This window comes from Stenella coeruleoalba (assembly GCF_951394435.1).
Source record: "Stenella coeruleoalba genome assembly, chromosome: 17".
Taxonomy (NCBI): Eukaryota; Metazoa; Chordata; class Mammalia; order Artiodactyla; family Delphinidae; genus Stenella; species Stenella coeruleoalba.
This window is the reverse complement of record NC_137163.1, coordinates 64231687-64253694: the sequence shown is the minus strand read 5'-3', so window position 1 is coordinate 64253694 and position 22008 is coordinate 64231687. Positions and strand designations below refer to the sequence as shown.

Sequence of the window (22008 nt, the reverse complement as noted above, 5' to 3'; positions counted from 1 at the left end):
CATTAAATTCCAACTAATTTCTAAATATCTTTGGGTTTCTTCTTTGATCCTTGGGTTATTAGAAGTGTGTTTAATTTCAAATACTTTGGAATTTTTTCCAGGTAGCTTTCTGTTCTAATTTAATTTCATTACGGTCAGAAAACAAATATTTTATGATTTCAATCATTTTAATTTGCTGAAGTTTATTTCATGATCCAGAAATTTGGTAAATGTTCCATGTACATTTTAAAAGAACATGTTTGTTGAGTGGTGAAGTAGTCTATAAATGAGATTGATTGAGAGTGATGTTTAGATTTTCCATATATTTGCTGATTTTTTTTAAACTCTTTTTCTGTCATTTGCTGAGAGCTGCGAAGTCACCAAGCGAATTGTTGGTTTACCTGTTTCTCTTTTCACTCTGAGTTTTTGCTTTATGCCTTTCGAAGTTCTGTTACGAAGTACAAACACATTAAGCTGGTTATGTCTTCTTGATGAATTGATATAGCGTAATGTCTCTTTTCATCCTGCCTATAGCCTGTGTTCTGAAGTCTAGTTTGTCTCATAGTAATAGATTTACTTCAGCTTTTTCGTGATTGGTTTTTCCTTGCTATGTATATTTTCTATCTTTCTTCTTTTCAAATAGATCTACATGTATCTATTTAAATCGGATTTCCCTGTAGCTCACCTATCATTGAGGCTTGCATTTTGATTCAATTTGATAATCTTTATATTTTAATCAGGATGTTTAGACCACCTAAATTTAGTGTAATGATGAATATGATTGGATTTAAATCCATCCTCTTCACAGTCGTTTTCTGTTTGTCTCATCTATTCTTTGTTCCTTTTTCCCTTTGTTTCCTGCCTTCTTTTGAACTATTTCTCATGCCATTTCATTTTCACTCTGGCTTATTAGTTATACTTTCTTTTTTGGTGGTAGATTTAGGGCAGTGATTCTCAAATAGGGGCAATTTTTCCCTCCAGGGAATATATGGAGGGAAAAATGTCTGGAGACATTTTTGATTTTCATGACTCAATGGAGCTGTTGCTGGCATGTAGCTGGTAGAGGTCAAGGATTCTGCTAAACACCACAACAAACAATGATCACATCAAAAGTGCCAGTTGTTTGTCTGGGAGGCTCCCTGTGACTTCACACTTCTTATTTCTTTTACACAGCCCACAACACTCTCTCACAGCTGAATGTCCTCTCGTCGTACTTCACTGAGCGTGGACCCCTCCCCTTGCTTCCGCCAGAGCCTCGCAACTCACATTCTGCATCCTCCCCAGTGGATGTTCTTCTCCCATCAAGTCCTGTCCCCCCCACAGCTACTCAGGACCCCATCCATCCTCACCATCTGAAGGGCTTTGCCACCTCAGTGAAACTCTCTCGCTCTTGGGTCATCAGTCAATTCCTCTCTATTAGATCATTCTTATCAGCATACGTATAGACTCTAATAGCTCCCTTCTAAAAGCAAACCAACAAATCTCTGTTGACCGCACATCCCCCCTCCAGCAACCACCACATTTCCTGCTTCCTTTCACAACCAAATGTGTTTGAAAGAGGTGTCCGTACCCGGGCTCTCCTTATCCCTACCTGCCATTTCTTCTCTCTTCCCCACCATACTCCTCCACTTCCAGTTTCACCTTACATGTCTCTTACGCCATCCCTGATCACCCTGTCAAAAATAAGTTACCCTGTCTTAGTTTCTTTCTCAAACTATTGATCAGTTCATTCAGACCACTTATTACTGCACATTTTTTTCTGTGTGTGTTTTCGCCGTGGGCTGTTTGCTCCCTCACCAGAATGTAAACTTTGTGCATACAGAAACCATGTCCAGCTTGTCCACTATTGTACTGTATTATCTATGAACAGCATAGAGCCTGGCATATAGTAGAGGCTTAAAATATTCCAGGAAGACTGACTGACTGACTATACGAATAAATAAATGAGTGGAACAGTGCCATTGAAAACAGGGCATTAGTTGTGATGTTTAGAATACACTCATCGGAGTGTGGCATAGCTATTTTTTAAAATTTGTTTTATTATTCACTGTTTTGATTGAACTTGAAATTTCTTTTATTATAATGCTGAAATGACAAAGTGGCATCAGGTTGTTCCCTTTGAATATTTTCATGGATAATTCAAAGGTGAATATATATATATATATATATATATATATATATATATATATATGCATATATTTTTTTAAATTCACTGTTTCCCAAGCATAGCTACAAATCCTTCATAAGTTTCTAATGTTCAATCTTAAGAAGTTATAACTAGATGAGTTATAGTGTTCCAGTTCTCTGTGAGGCACATTTTCCCTTTTTTATTCTGTATAGAGTTGCAATCTACAAAAAAGACAAAAAATCTACAAAATCTACAAAAAATATGTGGCATTGTCATTTGAAACTGGCTACAATTTAACTTTATTAGGATCTCCATTTAACCACAAGTTGGTTTTCAATGTCTGTGAATCTGTGTCTGTTTTGTATATATATTCATTTGTATTATTTTTTAGATTCCACGTATAGGTGGTATCATATATTTGTCTTTCTTTGTCTGACTTATTTCACTTAGGGTGGTAATCTCTAGGTCCATCCATGTTGCTGCAAATGGCATTATTTCATTCTTTTTTATGGCTGAAAGGAAGATAGAGGAGGGATTAGTTAGGAGTATGGGATAAACAGATACAAACCACTATACATAAAACAGATAAGCAGCAAGGATTTACTGTACAGCACAGAGAACTATATTCAATATCTTATAATAACTTTTAATGGAAAATGATCTGAAAAAATGTATATATATACCTGAATCACTTTGCCGTACACCTGAAACTAACACAATATTGTAAATCCGCTACGCTTCAATAAATTTTTTTAAAAAGATCCTCATTTATCATTTCTTGCAGTTTTCAGGGAGCACTACCATAAATTCAAAAGAGCTTTAAAAAAGGTTTTACAGAAACTACACCCTTCTTTTTTTTCTATATTTCATTTGCCATTCTTTGTGATAACCACCAGAGTATTTTTATATAAATCAAAACATTCTCCCTTTTAGTCCAACCACTTTTCTGGTTATATGAACAGTGGTGTCACACACCATTGTTTATGACATCACAGCACTTTATCATGAAGGCATTTGTGATGCTGTGAGCAAAGTTTAGAGCCTCTGGTCCTTCATTTAGCCTTAACATATCCCAGTGATGGGCTTTTCCCCCTTGGACCTTATCCAAGCTTTGATATTGAAACTATCCTTAGGAATGGGCATTTGTATCCAAAACTATGTGATGTTAGACAGAAGCATTCCAAAAGGAGAAGAAATTTTACAAAAACCTAAAATCACCCAATGCTTCCACTGCTAGAAATGTTAGGAAAGCAGAAATTCTCCTTCAAGCTTTCTACTAATCACTTCTGGACTTCAAGTTGCAGTAGAAACCCCAAAGAAGGCAAACCAAGGGTCACAAATTCTTCTGAAAACACTCAGTTGTTCAGCCATCGCATAAGGTTTCAACCAGTCTCAGCTTCAGTATCTGAAAGATGTCTACAAAATTGGGTTCTAGTCATTTTAACAGCTTTGCAGATAGACAAAATCATCAAGGTGAAGGGGAAATTGTTGGAGGCAAAACTCTCTCCTGCTTTTATATTTCACTTCTTTTATTTGAAATGATCTTCCATCCCAGTAGTATTCAGTCAATTATTAATTTCTTCTAGCACCAGGATGTTTGAGAGCAGGGAACTGGGACAGTGTTACCGTTTGATTAGTGGTTTCTGAGAAAACGAAGTTACAAAAAGTGCAATCCAAAAGTGCAGTGTTGCTCATTATTTTGAGACGAAAATGTACCTGGTTCTAATTTATGACATATATTTTAACTGGGCTTAGTTTTATCTTGTCACTCCAGTGATCTTTGCCTTTGAGAAATATTTTGAATTTTGAATGTCATAATAGCAAACTGTGACTGAAATGTAACAACTTATGTCAAAGGGATGCTTCCTTGTTTCCTCCAAGGACCTTAGAACTAGTGCTTTTAGCAGTGTGAGGATCTTATAAGAAGAGATCTTTGGATTATTTTTAAAAGAATTTTAGAAAGTAATTGCCAACTTTCTCAAGGAGAAATGTTTCCTCTTGTAAGAATTATGGAAACCTTGAACATCCAATTCTAATGTGGTTTTTTTCCCCCTAGAACTCATTAAAGTACTTGATATTTTCAAGGAGGAAGAAATTTTCCTCTAACCTTCTAGGTTCTTCTGGCAGGTCTGAGAATTAAATTGACATGAGACAGATTAACAAGAGGAAATCAAACAAAAATATAATACCATGGTTGCATGGGAGAGACCCTGGAAAACTGAGCAACTGATCAAAAAAGCCAAAGCCTTCACCTTGAATACTGTGTTTGGTTAAAGACAAAGAGGATGTTGGGGGTAGGGGTTTGGGACTTCAGAGGAGAGGAAGGCAATTCACATGGAGATGAAAGAGCAAAGGTTTGGTAAACAAATGTTTGCTGGGCCAGAAGAGACAATGGGACCCCGAGAGGACTTTGATCTCCAGGCCCTGCTAGTTTCCGACACCACACTTAGCCCATATTCTTCGCAGGTATCTCTGGCAATAGCTCTATTTCAGGAATAGGCCCTCTATCTAAATTCTTTTAGGCAGGTATAGGAAGATCAAAAGTTCTTCCAGAGTCTTTTGGGCCTTGATTGCTTTCTGCTTGAAATAATCCACATGACAAAGAGACACATTTTGGGATGGCAAAATTTGTTCCCCTGTAATATGCGTGTGACAAATGACTGGCTTTACTACCCTTTGGAGCCAGTCATTTTTAAACATGGTGAAAATAATCAGTAGAGCCCTAACTATCAAGATGCCCTTTCTATGATGATGGTCATTGTTCAACTACATAAGAACTGACGATTTCAAAAGTATTTTTTACACGATACTTCAACACTATTATTTCAATATTATAGTTAAAGTCCCTGATGCAGGAGAAATATAATTTTGTGTTTGTGAAACCACTAGGTGGCATTTCAGGGAGCTGGGAGGAGCTTCGGTCCTTTATGTCTCAGTGCAGAAAGAATTCAACGAGAGGCAAAGTGATAGACAAGAAGTGATTTATTAGACCAGGACGCTTGCGAGGCTTACAAGTGGGCAGGCGAGCATTGCGCTCCCCTGAGTACTTAATGGGTTACAGTTTTATAATCAAAGGAAAAGTGGGGAGGGGGAAAAGACCACCTTCTTCCTCAGTCTTGAGTAGACATCATGCTTCCATCATCAGCTCCTCCTCCAGGTTGGGCATGGTGGATCTCTTGTCCCTACATGGTCAAGCTGGGACTGTCATGGCAGCATGGAAAAATTATTTCAGGTCTCAGTACGATGAGGGTCTTTCACTTTGACATGTCACCTTTCCATAAATCACTGCTTTTTATGTGCGCAGGGAGCATGTCCTAGGGGTCATTAACTTAATGAGCTCATTGGGCAGAATGTGGGTCTCATGCCACCATAAAACATCTCATGTTTTATTGTTTTGAGTCATTTCTCATGCTTCTGTTGGCATGGTTTTGTTGCTAAGCAAGCCTGCTTGGATTTGTGGTTAAGTAAACCTACTTTCTTGAGTGATCATTAACTTACAGGGGTCTTTCATACTTCTTTTTATTTACTTACAGTCCCCTAGTGGGAGGAACTATTTAATTACCTACTTTGTCCCTTTACTCTGTCCCTATCATTTGTGCCTAGTGCTAACAAAATCATATCTGTGTTTTCTAAAGGTAATTGAATCCTGACTGCTTTAAGTTCAACCTCTACTATTGATGTTGAAAAACCCATATTAATGGAATTAGTATTGGCTTACTTGCTTTGGAGTCCTTGAAGCCCCATAATTTTTAAATAGGAATACCATCCAAGTTGTCACAAATGGCAAATTTCATTTTTTATGGCTGAGTAATATTCCGTGTGTGTGTGTGTGTGTGTGTGTGTGTGTGTGTGTGTGTGTGTACACACCATGTCTTCTTCATCTATTCATCTATCAATGGGCACTTATGAGGCTTCCATCTCTTGGCTATTGTAAATAATACTTCAGTGAACATAGAGGTGCATATATCTTTTTGAATTAGTGTTTTCAGGTTTTTTAAAGACATTTCAGGAGTGGAATTTCTGGATCGTATGGTAGCTCTATTTTTAATTTTTTGAGGACTCTCCATATTGTTTTCCATAGTGTCTACACAAGTTTATATTCCTACCAAAAGTTCACAAGTGTTCCCTTTTCTCCACACCCTCACCAACACTTGTTATTTGTTTTCTTTTTGATAATAGTCATTCTGACAGGTGTGAGATGATATCTCATTGTGGTTTTGATTTGCTCTTCCCTCATGATTTGTGATTGAGATCTTTTCATATGTCTATTGATCATCTGTGCGTCTTCCTTGGAAAAATGTCTATTCAGATCTGCTCATTTTTTAATCAGGTTGCTTGGTTTTTTGATGTTGAGTTTTATTAGCACTTTGCATGTTTTAGATATTAACCCCTATTGAATGTATCATTTGCAAATATGTTCTCCCATCTAGTAGGTCCCTTTTTGTTTTGTTGATAGCTTCCTTCCCCATGCAAAAGCTTTTCAGTTTGATGTAGTCCCATTTGTTTATTTTTGCTTTTGTTTCCCTTGCCTGAAGAGACACGTTCAAAAAAATATTTCTAAGCCTGATGTCAAAGAATGTACTACCTATGTTTTCTTCTAGAAGTTTTATGGTTTTGGGGTCTTACATTCAAGTCTTTAATCCATTTTGAGTTTATTTTTGTATATGTGTGAGAAAGTAGTCCAGTTTTCCCAACACTACTTATTGAAGAGGCTATCTCTTCCCCACTGTATATTCTTGCCTCCTTTGGCATAGATTAATTGCCCATGTAAGTGTACATTCATTTCTGGGCTCTTTATTCTGTTCCATTGATCTATGCATCTGTTTTTGTGTCAGTGCCACACTGTTTTGATTACTGTGGCTTTGTAGTATAATTTGAAATGAGGGAGCATGATATCTCCAGGTATGTTCTTCTTTCTCAAGATTGTTTTGGCTATTTGGGGCCTTTTGTGTTTCCATACAAGTTTTAGAATTATTATTTCTGGTTCTGTGGAAAATGCCATTGGTATTTTGAGAGAGATTGTGTTGAATATGTAGATTGCCTTTGGAGATATGGTCATTTCAACAATATTAACTCTTCCAATCAATGAGCATGGTATATCTTTCTATTTGTTTGTGTCATCTTTCATCAGTGTCTTATAGTTTTCTGAGTACAGGTCTTTTACCTCCTTAGTTAGATTTATTCCTAGGTATTTTATTCTTTCTGATACAATTGTAATGGACTTAGAGGGGGTTATGGTGAGTGAAATGTCAGACAGAGAAAGAAAAATACTGTATGATTTCGCTTATATGTGGAATCTGAAAAAACAAAACAAATTAACAAAGAGAAACAGAGTGGTAGATACAGAGAACAATCAGGTGGTTTCCAGAGGAGGGGGGAGATGGGGGGGAATAGGTGAGGGAGATAAAGAGGTACAAGCTTCCAGTTGCAAAATAAATGAGCCATGGGTACGAAATGTACAGTGTAGGGAATATAGTCAATAATTATATAATATCTGTGTGATGACAGATTGTAACTAGACTTATCATGGTGATCATTTTGAAATGTATAGAAATAACAAATCACTATGTTGTGTAACAGCAACTAACATAGTGTTATAGGTCAATTATACTTCAAAAACAAACAAATGAACTCATAGAAAAAGAGACTGAAGCCAGAACCACACACTTAGGCTTGTCGTGAATTCCTGACTATCATAACCGTATGGGATAATAAATATTTATTATTGTTTTAAGCTGCTAGGTTTGGGGTAGATCTTTACACAGCAATAGATACCTAATACAACGGGTTATAATGTGGAACTCCATTTTATCTTAGACGTCAGTTGCTCACAATTTCCCCTATCAACATTCTATTTTGAAGAACTTCACAAGATATGGATTTAATTGATTTTTTCCTCACGATTAGATTTGGGTTAAACATTTTGTCAAGAATAGTACATCAGTGATAACTTATTCCCAGCTATCTTTTATTGCTTATCCATTAGGACTCAGATTAAACATTGCTTCTGCAGGAAAGTCTTTCCCGAGCCTTTGTCCAGCTTTCACATCAGAATTTCTCTTTGTTATACTCTCTCATACAACATGGTTTCTTTCTCAAAGTGCTTTCCCCAATCACACAATCCGAAATGCAAATATTCGGTTAATGTTTACTACCCCCCACATCATGAAAACTCTGCAAGATCAGGGACTACATCTCTATTTTACCCAGTATTAGCCCTGTTCTTGGGAAAGAGTGGATTCTCGAAAAAGAGTTGTTGAATCAGTACATTTATGAATAAAGTCATTGATTTATTATATCTATTTTATCCAGCTATTCACATATGCATGTGAATTTTACCTTGAATCTATTGGATGCCTACTATATTCTAGGCCTGTGTTAGGCATTTTTTAATAGCTGTAATTCAATGAAATATACAATGTTCATTTATTAATTTGTATCAAATTGTTTTTGAATGTCTACAATGTGTTATATTTTGCATTAGGGACTTAGGCTACTGGCTAGTTGGTGCAATTGTGAACCTCAAATCCTTTAAGCAACAAAATAAGCCATAATTTCTTCAATATGTTTTAAAGAACTCAAGGAGGAGCTGTATGTCTATAAAACTGGTAAGAAACAATGATGTTCCAAAAACGTGTGACCTTGATTCATCTGTTAATCTAAGTCCAAAGAGAGACAGAAACTAAGAATTCTACCCGTGTTCTACAAGATTTGGGGGATTTGAAAAGGGTTTCTTTTTTTTGATTTATGGAAAAAACTGATGTGTTTAGTTTAGCAAAAATATTTATGAATTTTATGGTAGAAGACTGAACACAGATGGTCAGAATAACAAAAGAGATGAACATGGAGGGTTTAATGGAAGGAATTGAAATTGCTAAGTTGGGAAGTGTTTGTATTTGCTGCCAAATGTAACATAGAAGCAAATGCATCAATGCAGGAACACATGTATCAACTTAACACATGCTTGTTGTGTGGCTACATCCCACTTGACTGTACTGAGCATCCCCACTCAGTGGAATTGGCTGGAACCTCTTTATTTGTTTATTTTTGGATGTGAAAATCTGTGCCCAGTGCTCAAAACGTCTGGGTATACCAACCATATCAATTACCAAGCAAGAACAAAATACAAAAGAAATAAGAGAGCAAATGACAAAAGACCCAGATCCTCTTCCACTAAGGTGCTGCTTCCAATCAATATGTCAGAACTAAAGATGAACACGGAGGTCAGCCATCTGGCCAAGACTCTGGCCTCAAAGGACATTTCCTGATTTTCTTCTCTCCTTGGGGTCATACAAGCAGTGGGCCAGGTAAGGCAAATCACACAGATTAACAGAAACATTCATTGAGAGGAAAAATGGTTCAAATAAAAGAGGCAAAATGTTTATAACATCTTGAGCACGATTTTACTGTATGGGCGTGTGCATGTTTCTCTTTTTAGACTATAAACACACACCAACCAACCACACACAGATACACACACACTTATATACCATAGCCAAGTTAGTGAGATGACATGCAAAGTAAAAACTGAAAGAAACTACTTCTAAGCTTAGTAAAACTGAAATATTATGTTAAACCTCTTATGTCCTAAATCCTTTTCAGTATAACAAAGATAACAAACTCATCTTAGGAGGCCCACGTTTGACCACTGGATATAGTAAAAAAAAAAAAAAGGAAAAAAAATGTGGACATGTAAGGTATAAAGTTGGTGAGTAAAGCCAGATAGAAGCTTAGATTATTCTTGGTTGACACCTTAGAAACACATTTAATTTACCCAAATCTATAAACCAAGGTCAAGAGCCATGAATTTTATAGAATTGTTTTGCTGGATGTGGCTATTTCTCACTCATATGCTGGAGTGGAATAAAAACCTTAAGCTAAAGAAAGTGCATTGAGAAGATTCATCTCCAGAACTACACAGGGACTGCTATGGAAGAGTGGGTGTTAGTCCCTGGTTTTTTGTTTTTCTTTTTTCTGTCTCTTTTCAACCCTGTGGGTAGAACTCAAAGTACAGATGATCCCATTTTTTTAAAAAAGGAAATATCTGGTGTTCTCAAGATATTAAATTCAATAGTGTAATGCATTCCACCTGAAATTTGTGTCTCCTTTTTAATAGATTGCAATCCTGGAATCCTTAGGTCAAAATTCTGCCAAGGAGCAGACAGGTCTAATGCATGGCATTTCCATTATGACAACTAACATATATTATTGTCTTTTAAGGAAATCTACTGAGAATATTATAAGGTTATTTCCATTTTTTCACCTTAGCCTTTGACTCAGGTAATGGGTTAATTATGGGGTATGATGGATGGATTTAGTATAAATTCTCCTCCGATTTCCATACCAAGCCCATAGTGTAATGCTATTTCAGGAGTCTGAGAAGAATGACATCTTGAAACATAAAACAATAACTTCCAGTTGTCATTTAAAAATGATGCGTTCTGCCATCCCTCACTGCCAATCTCCACCATTTAAAAAAAATTTACCTATTACGAAGGAAAAATTCAAACATATACAGGCACAATGGGATAGTATAATAAAACCCTCATGTACTTATTTTCCAGCTCCAACAATGATCAACTTTCTACCTTCTTATTTCACCAAATTCCTCAGCCTACTCCCTACATCCCTAGACTATTATTATTTCGTTCAGAGTTCTTTTTCCACCACTCTGTTTCATTTTTAGCTTGACTACTTGATATCATCTCTGGATGGAGTGGATACACGACTTCTACTCTTGCAGATAGAAATGTAGGCATTTCTGTAGGTACAGAGGTCAAGGATTTATCATGATCTAGCTTTAATAGACAACTGGTCTGGCAATGCAAATTCTGCCAAAGAGAAGAACAGCAGATAATAATTCTGAAAACAGTCATTGTTTCTTGACCAGTTTCTAGCCTGCCCAGAATTTCTTCTTCTTCTGGGAACACATTACTTTCTTCTTTGCAGAACCTACTTGTTGTGGTTTGAATGGACCCAGACTGTCCAGAGAACTCAATTCCTGTGGTAATCAGAAGTCATGAGCACATGATATGTGAGCCCTCCTAGGGCAGATGCTCGTATATTTCCTTTGACATTGTGAAGTATGAGGACTGTGTGAACCTGAAGTTAAAAGTCATCTTTCCCATCAGAGAGAGAGAGCCTGAGAATGAAGCAACACAAAAGAAAGAGAGAAAGAGAGCAAGATAGAGACGACAGAGAGAAAAACAGAGAGGCAAAGAGAATCTGGTGAGAACCATACCAGCTGTGCGGGGGGCATTTCTGAACTTTTCAGATACATGAGGCAATAAATTCCCTTTACTGATTGAGTTTAAATTGGTTTTCTGCCACTCAGAACAGAAAGAATCCTAGTACAATAAATGTCTCCTACCACTTTACTGGCCACCAGCCATAAATACTTCACCACAGGTTCATTCAGCATTCAGCTACCTGGCAACATGTTTTCCAACCACCCTAGTGGAGGCATGGACCCTGTGCAGGGCCACCTCTGTGAAGAGCTGGAATGGTTTTGAATCAGGAGTGTGAGAACTGCGTGTCCAAAAATGAACTCGGTCTTTCCCTGCAGTCACCTTCCTCCTTCAGTGTTTCCCATCCTATAAATGGCGCCTTCATCAGTTACATAAAATGGAAACTCAAGTCCTATTCTTGCCTCTTTCACACCTTCACACAACCACCACTCATCCATCACTAAGTCTAGTCCACTCTGTCTCTGAAGCACAGCTCAGCTCCGGCCACTTCTTTCTGTATCTGCGGGCTTCACCCCTTGAGCTAGGTCAACTCTCCCTTACACAGCTCTACTCAAGAGTGTTTGCTAAAATACCAGAGTCTGTCACTCTCTTCCTTAAAACCACCACCCTGAAAAGCGCTACAGTGATCTGGTGCCTGACCAGTTCCCTCCAGACCCGAGTTCCATCATGCCCTGCCTCACTCATCCTTCTAGTGCACGGCCCTCTCTGGTTTGGGCCAGAATACCTGTCTTCTAATTACCTCAGCATCCTCAGGCAGACTGCTGTCCTCTCCTTGGAAGGGTCTTTCCCCAGTGTTTACTGGGCAAAATACCACTTATTATCTTGTTCTCAGTTTAATGTCATCTCTATCGACAGGCTTCCCTAACCCATCTACTTAAAGTAGTTTCCTCTGTGTGACCCTTGTATTCATCTTTATTCTTTTATCTTTGGGAATAATACAATTTTAATTTTGTTTATTTCTGTGTTTACTTGTTTGGTTTTTGTCTCTCCCATTGGGCTGTAAGCTCCCTGAAAGCACCATGGCTCCCTTCTTCACCACTGTGTCTCCAGGACCTAGCAGTTCTTAGCACCCAGTGGACACTTAATAAATCATTGTTTAATATATCTTTAGTAAATAGTAACAGCAATAAGTAGCTTTCAAGAAAAGCATATAAATTAAAAAGTTCTAAAAATAAATAATTGTTAAGTATTTAGGAGAATATTGTTAAATATATAGAAATTTAAACAAAAGTTTTTATCAAGATGTCTATACTGGGGAATTCCCTGGCAGTCCAGTGGTTAAGACTCCGCACTTCCACTGCAAGGGGCATGGGTTTGATCCCTGGTCAGGGAACTAAGATCCTGCATGACGCGTGGCATGGCCAAAAAAAAAGTCTATAATTAATCTATTATTATGATTATTATTAACCTGTCCTATATGTCAGGTTTCATTGGAGGCAGCTACACACCTGCCATTCACTGGTAGGCACCATTCACTGGTTGCTACTTACATGATGAGTCCATAGAAGTGACTTGTGTCCACACATGGTACTGTGAGAAAGGTTCTCCATCTTTATGCTGAATTAAAACATAAACCCAAGATATCCTGACAAGTTCTGAAATCAGAAATTGGAATAATGGTTGAGACTGTGGTAAAACCAAACTAATTTTTAGTTTTAAAAGTTTACTAATTCAGACACGAATTAACCATGGAAACAAAATTATTTTGTATGTTGTAAACAGCCCTAAACTACATATGCTTGCATAGAAACAAAAGACCAGCAGAAAATCCATCAAAATGTTCACTGTGGTTTCTTTCAATAGTTGAGCTTGAATGTGGTATTATTTCTTGCATCTCTAATTTCTAAATTTCCCACCATGAGCTACAAATTATGTTTAAGATTAAAAATAAATTTTATTCTATAAGATAAATATATAAATAATACTAAAGAAATGAAATGATAATCTTGGAAATCCAACATCCGCATAGTTTGAAGGACACTTTAGAGCAGGAAATATAGTAGAAAATGCATTGACCTGACAACTTCTGAGCTACAACATAATCATGTCTAGTATCATTAGGGTATAATTTCACTTCAGTGTAATAAGAGTTTCTGTGACTAACAGTAACTAAAATGAACAAGGGTTAACATTATTTAGGATTTTATTATGCACTAGGCATGGTGACAAGTCCTCATTGTATATTACCTCATTTAATCCTTTCCACGGTCTTATAGTTTAGGTCAGCAGTTCTCAGTGTGGTCAGGGACTTCTGGGAATCTCGAAGATACCCTCAGGCAGTCTGCAAGTTCAAAACTGTTTTTAAAATAATCCAAAGACACGATTTGTCTTGTTCACCAGCTGTTCTATAGGTGAGAAAGTAAGTCCAGAGACTTAAGTAAATTGACGAAGGTCACACCGCGTGGTGTTGAGAAAACCTTTAAAAGTTGTCAGTGTCCTTGTTGGTTTCACTCAACTCAGCCTAACAGATCAACCTCAAAAAGCTGAGATTTTGATAGACTGAGAGAGACCAAGAGAAAGCCATTCCTCCCTTCATGTCTGTGACTTAGAGGTAAGAATTTGGCTTTTACTTTCCTAGGTTTGGGCTGAAACTTCAGGGTCGTTGAAGGATGATGAGAGCAGTTCCTTGGCCTTTCCAGGAGGCTCCACCTTACCTTACCTTCTGACTTGTCTATCAATCCCATCCCCATTCTGCATTGCTGAGGTTTTCTTCTCAGAGTTACAGTTTCGGATTTAGAGGTTCCAATATTCTCGATGTGGCACTATTAGCGGGGCATATGGAAACCCTGGATTCACACCTCCCCTCACTGAGACAGCCAAAAATGTGGGGCAGATTCATCTGTGATCATAAAGGCAGTATGCTTAGAATCTGCAAGACAAGTGTTTATTATGAGCAGCTAAGCAGATTAGTTCATTGCCACCTTGAAGAACAAAAGAGACATTGACATTTGGAAGGTGAACAGGAAAAATTTGACAAGCAGGTTAAAGCTGTCCCAGGTAAACAAGATGTATGGTCACCTTGGGCATACAGGGAAGCTCTGTATTAACAGGACCCAAAGCAACTGAAGGCACCCTGAGGACCATGGACCCCTGGAGATTAGGACGGAGCACAGGGGTACACTCTGGAGAAAGCCGAAGGTGGCTTCTACTTCCTTGACGTTTTGCCCAGATTTTTTTTGCTCAGCGCACAAGGAAGAATTCCTAGCCCAGGCTATTAGAACCAGGCAAATATTGGAAGAATTCAAATAGAAAAACTGTAATTTCTTCTCTGCCTCCAAGTCTAAGAATTCTAAAGATTGCGACAGTAAAGGATAATACCAGGCAAGAAGCTATTTGAAAATGGGTTAAAAACAAACCAGCCATTGTTGGAAACACAATGTTGGGATAGGCAGTCATGTGTACATGGGCTTTTGACCTCTGCAAGGTCGCTTAAGAATGTGTCCTGGTCTAGAACTTGTCCTTACAAAGAGATAAAGAACTCTCACAGCCTGTGCTGGGCATACCTCTTTGGAAATGGCTTTCCCTGTTCCAGACTTAACATGTATTTCTTTGTCCTGCTTAAGCGTGTGCATCGGATGGCACCTGGCCAACCCCACTGCTGTTCCCAGCAGGAAGGGAGCGAGGTCCTTTACCTGCAGCACAGACCATCTCCCTGTGCCGACTGCAGGGTCAGACCCACTGGCCGTGGAGGACGGACACTCACCCTTGAAGCTGATTCTGCTCTGTCTCTGCTCTATGTGTCAAGCATTGTTCCATCCAGTGCCTGGGTGAGTCGTGTCTTTCTTGGAGACCCTGACATCTGCAAACCATGCAGTGGGTTGACAGCACCTGCTGCTCCTAGAGCTAGGCAACAGGTGTCACTTGCTCGACACTTAACGGCATCTCTGGTGCCCTCTCCCCGACCTGCGTGCTCACCCTAGGTCATAGAGCAGAAAGTTCATAGCCAAGACCCAAGTCCCATTAAATCTCAATTCATTACTTTTTCACCAAACCCATCCAAGTTATTGTTTACCTCAAAATATATACTCTAAGATTCCCACCACTAGAAGTTAAATTAAGCACCAAAAGCAAAACAAAAACAGTCCAAAAACCCTTGGATGTATATGTAGTATCGTGGAATAAGATTCCATCCTTCTCCAGTAAATAGGATAAAATTCTGAATGCAGACTGCAGTCTTAGTTGGCTACCAATCCCTCTTCTCCCCTCCTCCAGTGCATTAAAGCTTATCTCAATCATTCTGGTAATCAGTTAAGTATTGTAATGGGAAATGAGTTCCAAGTTCAGGTTCAGAGAAAATAGTCTCAGTATATCCAAACTTGTCTCTCACAGAATACAGTCTCATACTGGAGGTTAAGAAGATACAAGGAAGTTACATTTTTTTTACATTATCCTTTTTATAGTTGTCAATGTCAGTTGATAAATAATGACAGCTAATATTAATTGAGCATCGTCCACATACCTGAGGTAACACTGAATGTTTTATAGATGAGTGAGTATGAGTCTCATTCCATATGTTCAAGTATGCAAGAAATAGTTCATAACTTTATTTTAAATAAATCAACTTAAGTTTTATTTTAATGCCCATCCCTCTGGCTGGCAGGGAACTCAATGTCAGTCATTCTCTGGCTTTCTCTCCTACCAAACCCAGAATTATCATACTGTTCTGACACCATACAAAGAACCAAGGACACAGAGAGGAGGCATTTTTGCTCATGGATCATGTATTTTCATAGGTTCCCACTGAAACGTGCATCTTCCCCGCTCACGTGGCTTCTCAGCTCTGGGCATGCGCAGCTGCTTCGCGGCTGCTTTTGGGTCACAAGGAATGGTTGTGAGGTTTCCTGAGGTCTCATCAGCCTGCACCTAGCAAGTAGCCATTCTTCTCTCGGGTTTTGCTGCCTCAGGAGGCGCTGCCAGGAAGCAGCATGAACGTTGCCTGGTTTCAGAAGCCACAGACCTGTCTCTGCTTCTCTCACAGTCACAGGGTATTCGTGTGAGCTGAGAGAAATCCTCCTTCCTCCAAGTTTTTCCGCATCCTTTCCTCATTCACACACTCCTTTCTTCTTCCCTTTGTAAAACCCTCAAGCTCTCTGTGAGATTTGGAAAAAGGAAATCCAGATAGAGTCGCAGGCTACTTCTATCAATAATTTATTCCTTTCCCCACAGCTGCCCAGCAGTCAGAGGAGCCAGCCACTCATGGGAACTGGCAGAAGGAATGAGGAAGAAACGGCAAGGAAGCATGCAAGGAGGAAAAGTTAGCATCTCCTAACATCCAGCCTTCCATCAAATCAGCAGAACCGTGCAGTGAGCCATCTGTTACCATGTGAATTTTATAAACAGGAAAACTGAAATCCAAGTGATTACCCAGGTCACATGACTATTTAATACTATTAAAAACTCTTAAGTAACAGACTGGGAATGTAACTTTAATTGACCCCAATATGTTCAGTCAAACTTGTGTCATTCTTTGTAAATAAGCTATGTCATGGAATGGTAGACTATATCTATTTATAAGTATCTAATTTATCTGGATTATTGTAAGGATCTAATTAGTTTTTTGTTTTTGTTTTGCGGTACGTGGGCCTCTCACTGTTGTGGCCTCTCCCATTGCGGAGCACAGGCTCCGGACGCGCAGGCTCAGCGGCCATGGCTCAGCGGCCATGGCTCACGGGCCCAGCCGCTCCGCGGCGTGTGGAATCTTCCTGGACCGGGGCACGAACCAGCGTCCCCTGCATCGGCAGGCAGACTCTCAACCACTGCGCCACCAGGGAAGCCCCTAGTTTTGTTTTTAATTATGAGAGAGAACCTTTCTCGGTATTGTTTGAAACTGACATACGGATGTATATATTAAATGCTTGCTCCTTAAAGCATTTTTCCTCACGAACTCCACTAAGATTGTATTAACCCCACCAGTATCAACCCAGGAACAAGTATTTTCAAGGCAGCTTGACAAGTTTTCATACTTGGAGGATCTGAACAAGAATAATCACTCAGTGGGGCATTGCTGGCCACGACCCTCCTACCTACTGGGTTTTGGGCTTTTAGGCATTTTGACAATATGTAGTCTTTAATTGGCCTCTTTGCAAATGCTACTTCTCACTTTTGGCATTAATTGCTAATTAATAAAGGCATGGAAATGTCACTGTCAGCATGTGAGCCAACACCTCGACATGGAGGAGTTAGGTAGAAACACAGCGTTTAGATTTGGGATAGGCAAAGGGAAAATATTCATCAGGTTCCAACATCTCTTTTTTAAACTCACACTAAAGTGGTTGGAGAGTCAACTTTCCCAAGACCCGCAGAGCCTTATCTTCCCCAAGAGACTTAGATCAGAAGGTTCTGCATAAGCAAGATGCTGCGTAACTCTTGCCAGACCCTTCCAGGTACCCACCCACTACCCGAAGTGAGGATTTGTTTGACCTGAACTCATTGGTAAACGTGGGATGCTTCAGGTACAAATATAAATACACAAATATCACACACTTGAGTGGTCTCATCACTTCAATTTGCTGCACCTGGGGTAAGATGTGAGCTTGGCCTTGGCAAGGGAGAGAGGCTTCCCCTGGTCCATGAGACTCAGCCGCTGCTCCAGCCCAGGTTCTCGGAGAGCTCTGAATGAGTGATGTGCTGGAGCCCTCTGGAAGGAAGGGACCTCCAAATTCCCCTTTGCTACCGTAACAACTGCAAACGTGTCCTGTGGGAGCTTCATGGAGGACAGGCCTGCAAATATTTCTCCTCACTGACAGCCACTAAATACCAGGATGTACCATCACTGAAAATTCAGAAGGTTAAAAAATGGGGAGAGTTCCTTTCTCCACCACCTTTTCTCCCCCTACTTGAAAGCCTCTGTTAAAGCCGAAAAAAAAAAAAGAAAAGAAAAGCTATGCATTAAAATAGGAGAGGGCATAGCATTTTCTGAATATGATAGGAATTCTAAAAATGTTGAGTTGAAGTGGGCCCCCCCCACCCCCGCAAGGTATCAGCAACTGAAGACCTTATCACGTTGCTAAAGGGCAATGTGTATTGGACAGAGAAGAACGTCTCAATTCTCCACCTTGCTTTTTTATAATAAATTTATTTTGGAATATTTTTACAGAAAAATTGCAAAGGTAATAGAGACAGTTTCCTTCTACCCTTCACTCCGTTTCCCCTAATGGTAGATTTTACATGACCATGGTGCCTCTGTCAGAACTGAGAAACCAATGTTGGTTCAGATTTTTAACTAAACTCCAAACTATTTTGATTTCACCAGCTTTTCCACTAATGTCCTTTTTCTGTTCCAGGATCCAGTCTGGGCACAGTTCACACACCGTTGTCCCTCAGTGTGTAGCAAGGATGGGCTCCAGCAACCACGCCCCACGGTGGATCCCCAGATCCACAGATGCTCAAGTCCCCTATATAAAATGGTATAGTAATTGCATATAACCTATGCACATCCTCCCTTATACTTTAACGCATCTCTAGATTACTTATAATACTTAATTCAATGTAAATGTTTTGTGAATAGTTCTAAATGTAGAGTAAATGCTATGTAAATAGTTGCTGGTATATGGCAAATTCAAATTTAATTTTTAAAAACATATTTTTGATTGATAATTGGTTGATTCCAAGGATGTGGAACCCATGGATGTGGAGGGGCTGACTGTACTTATTTGTTTAATCCTAGTATACTTTGCCTTTTGAAATGGAGATGTAGCTCAGAATATCAAAATATAGAAGAGAATTGAAGTAGTGGTCTATGTAATTCATAAAAGTGAGACTTGAGGGCTTCCCTGGTGGCGCAGTGGTTGAGAGTCCGCCTGCCGATGCAGGGGACACGGGTTCGTGTCCCGGTCCAGGAAGATCCCACGTGCCGTGGAGCAGCTGGGCCCGTGAGCCATGGCCGCTGAGCCTGCGCGTCCGGAGCCTGTGCTCCGCAACGGGAGAGGCCACAACAGTGAGAGGCCCGCGTACCGCAAAAAAAAAAAAAAGAGAGTTACTGTCATAAAAATGAGACTTGTAAATGAGAATCCTCTCCCCCCATATAATGCAAATAAATTCAACCTAAGTACTGTTTAAAAAAATAGTTAAAACTCTGTAAAATGCCAAGGATAATCATTTCTACCTCATGAGATTACTCGTGAGAATTTAAATGAGATAACACACAAAAATTTTAGTAAATAGTAAGTCTGGCATAAATACTAGCTGTTATTACTACACATAATAACTAAAGCTGTTAAACTAGAATCCTTTGCAAATTTATATTCTAAAATGATAATTCTCGGGGCTTCCCTGGTGGCACAGTGGTTAAGAATCTGCCTGCCGATGCAGGGGACACGGGTTCAAGCCCTGGTCCAGGAAGATCTCACATGACGCAGAGCAACTAAGCCCGTGCACCACATCTCCTGAGCTCGCGCTCTAGAGCATGTGAGCCACAACTACTGAAGCCCGCGTGCCACAACTACTGAAGCCCGTGAGCTACAACTACTGAAGCCCGCGTGCCTAGAGCCCGTGCTCCGCAACAAGAGAAGCCACTGCAATGAGAAGCCCAGCACCACAACGAAGAGTAGCCCCCGCTTGCCACAACTAGAGAAAGCCTGCATGCAGCAACGAAGACCCAATGCAGCCAAAAATAATAGAGTAAAAAACTAAATTTATTTTATAAATAAATAAATTAAATAAAATTATAATTCTCTACTCTGCATAAAAACCTGAGAGCCTTGCTTAGAACAAACTGGAAATGGGCTTTGAGACCAGAACAGTAGGGATGACCACACTGGCTGACAAAGACAGGAGGAAAGTGCTGCCGCTGATGTCATGCTTCTGCAGCTGTACTAGTCTTGGTCGATCCCCCAAAGACCAGGAGGCCTGAGACTTCTGTGAAACCAAAAGAGTATCACTAAACAGAAGTTCAGTAAGTGCAATTCAGGAGTTAGAGGAGCATGTGGGATTTCAGCCCAAGCACAGTTTATTAAAGATAAAAAGTAGAGACTTACTTTTCCAAAATAGAGGGTACTGTCTCCCTCTCAGCAGTGTGCAAATGCAAAGAGCCGAAGATAAAAGAAAGATGAAAATATAATCACAGAAGACAAAAAACAAGAGCAGATAGGACAGAAAGCCTCAAACATCATCATCGCTTCTGTGAATGAGTCTACCAAGGCCCCATAACCAGCAGAGTCTAAAGATTTACCATGTCTGAAGGCCAGTGATTCTCAAAGTACAGTCAATGGCCCCTGCTGTGAGGGTCTTGTAACAGGCTGAGAAATTGACAGGAAATGCAATGTAAATCCCTTCTTTAGTTGTTACCAGTTAAATGATATCCCTCACTCCAGGTGTTCATTTTTACATCATTCAAGTCTGAAATACGGAAACTGAGGTTGCTCTGTTTAAGTCCTGTTTAAAATTTGTGTCTGGTTACTAAAGGCCACCAATAAATTTCATTTTACGTGAAGTTCATTAATGTTATAAGCTCCGTGATACAGCCTAATTCCTTTATTCGCTGGTAATAATATGCTGGTAAAAGGAAGTATAGTCTTATAGTCATTAGATTTGCTATCTACCCTGAAACCAAGGCCATAGCCCACTAATCAGGTTTGGAAAGCCATTCTCCTCTTAATTTATGAATGAAATGAAAGTACACTAATTATATCCTTGCAATGCTGCCAATGTATGCAAATAATTAAATACTTGGTTCAGGCCTCAGAAGGAAGTTTTAGCAATTCCAGACACATACTAGAAATAATCACTAATACTGGAGTTTTCAAGAGGTGATTTCCCATGTTTTTATGAATAAAAAATATGTGAGCAATGAATATGAATTGTTCTCTCTATATAAACACATCTTGCTTTACCCAGTGGTGAAAACTGCTAATTAAGCTTTTTGGTAGAGATCAGATCTAAAACATAAACTTAATCTGATGGAGAGTTGATGGGAAGTATAATTTGACCTCACTAATCATTATATCCAGCTTTTAGGAAGACCTTGTTCCTACCCTGTCCCTAATCTCAAAATTACATACTACTGTCTTTTCTTTTATTGCTCATATTCGTTTTTTTGTTTGTTTTTTTTTGCAGTAGGTGGGCCTGTCACTGTTGTGGCCTCTCCTGTTTGCGGAGCACAGGCTCTGGACGCGCAGGCCCAGCGGCCATGGCTCACGGGCCCAGCCGCTCTGCGGCATGTGGGTTCTTCCCGGACCGGGGCATGAACCCGTGCCCCCTGCATCGGCAGGCGGACTCTCAACCACTGTGCCACCAGGGAAGCCCTCATGTTGGGTTTTTCTGACTGCTTTGTCTTAGTCGCCTTTGTTTAAAAATTTTTTTCTGTCAGTTGGAATTTAACACTGGCATCAGTATGATATTTTCTATAGCATCTCACTTTTAAAAGGTTATTAAGGAAATGAACAATGTATCATACTTATTTCTTGATATCTTTAGTGTTCCATGATACCGAGAGATAATTAATGTCTACTCAATCTTCTATTATGGAATTTGGCTTAAACATATTCACAGGGCTTACTTCACTTTGTTTTCAAACCACTAGTCGATGTTAGCAGATGGCAGGATTTTTCCAACAGTTAGATCCCACTATTGAAAAAATTCACAAAAGCATGAACTTAAATTAAGAAATTATACTTTAGTCAATGATAATAAAGCAATATTTATACTGACTTAAAG

General features: G+C 39.3%; 2 long non-coding RNA genes across 2 annotated transcripts in view; both read left to right on the top strand.

Annotated features, from left to right (window-relative positions):
• LOC307175788 overlaps nt 1-17118 on the top strand; it is a 38013-nt gene extending 20895 nt beyond the window's left edge. Inside the window, exons 2-3 of the long non-coding RNA XR_013824484.1 lie at nt 14919-15122; nt 16522-17118. This is a non-coding gene — a long non-coding RNA (uncharacterized lncRNA). The remainder of the gene's footprint in view (nt 1-14918; nt 15123-16521) is intronic.
• A 437-nt stretch (nt 17119-17555) lies between these two features.
• The window catches only part of LOC307175786, a 48045-nt gene continuing 43592 nt past the window's right edge, over nt 17556-22008 (top strand). The window contains exon 1 of the long non-coding RNA XR_013824483.1: nt 17556-18761. This is a non-coding gene — a long non-coding RNA (uncharacterized lncRNA). The remainder of the gene's footprint in view (nt 18762-22008) is intronic.